Consider the following 1,329-nt stretch of genomic DNA (forward strand, 5'->3'; position numbering starts at 1 on the left):
GCTCCAGTGATGGAGGAGTTGTCTTTGCAGGCATACTGCTCCTTTTGCTAAAGACACAAGTGAGGAGATTTCAGTATACATCACCAGTTCAGCAGCAGGAGGAGCACTCCTTAAAGATCTCACCTAAGCAATCCCATGGGAGATAACAGTGTCCCAGCAGGACTGAAGTTCCCTCACAAACCAACACTCACCACTCCCCTCTGGCATTGCATCCACTGCATAAGAAGGGAAAGTTGCTACTCGAGACTGGCTCTTCTGAATTAAAATTCTAGCCAGAAGATGACAATTAGTATCTTTCCCAACCAACTAACTGGTGAGGGAGAGGCACAAGCTGAAGACAACTCCCACATCACTGCCCCTGAAAATGTAAAGTGGCAATAAATATTTGGCCCTTGACCAGGGCCAAAGCACAGGGATTACATCCTCCAACAAAGCTCTGGGGGAAGCAGCACATGCAGTCAACAAAGTCAGTGGGGAAAATGAGACCACTCAGGCAATGGCAGAGGGTTCCTCAACCTGTTAAGGATTCCCAGTTGTCCTCCTTCCACTGTGCCCAGGTGAACCCAACAGTTTTCTCTCCATTGGGGGATGAATCAAAGGCAAACCTGGCCACGAAGAGACCACTTGCAGCACTACAGAGCTCTGCCCAAAGCTTGTTCCTTGGTGTGATTTCTGAACTGCAGGGAGAAGGGCCTGTGCCAGAGCAGGATCCTGGAGGGTGTGGATCTGACTGCAGCTGCCCTGGGGCAGGAGGTGACTGCCTCCCCCAGCCCTGCCATGGACATGAACAGTCTGGACTGCCCTGGAAGGCAGAGGAGGGACCAGGATGGCCTGGGCAGACAGGGGAGAACCTGGATAAGCAGTGGAAGCAGCTGGAAGCACTGACAAGCCCAGGCTGTTCTTACAGCTCACCCTGTGCCTTCCTCCAGCAAGGGAAGGAGGCAGACCCTGCACTCTACATTTTCAAGGTGTCCTTTCTCTAGATGACTGGGTACAAAACCACTGAAAACCACTCAACCAATACCCATTAGTACAATGAGAGTTCCAAAGTGCACCTGTGACCTCGCTGGAAGCAGCTTCTTTGGCTCTCCACTGCCCCCCAGGCCAGCTGACACACGGAGAGCTTGGGGCAACATCCCCTGTTGTCCTCCAGCACATCTTGGGAGGTCTCAGACTTCTTTCACAACCTCCTGCCCACCACAGCAGGCCCCACAGCCAGTGTGGTAATTGAGAACAGGTCTTGGTGCTCCAGACCATCAGGCTGGGCTCTCACTCACTCCAGATCAGGTGAACACAAAATCCCTGAGCTCTAACAGCACTCCTGGCTCC

Source organism: Acanthisitta chloris, unplaced genomic scaffold, assembly GCF_000695815.1.
Source record: "Acanthisitta chloris isolate BGI_N310 unplaced genomic scaffold, ASM69581v1 scaffold18058, whole genome shotgun sequence".
Classification (NCBI taxonomy): domain Eukaryota; kingdom Metazoa; phylum Chordata; class Aves; order Passeriformes; family Acanthisittidae; genus Acanthisitta; species Acanthisitta chloris.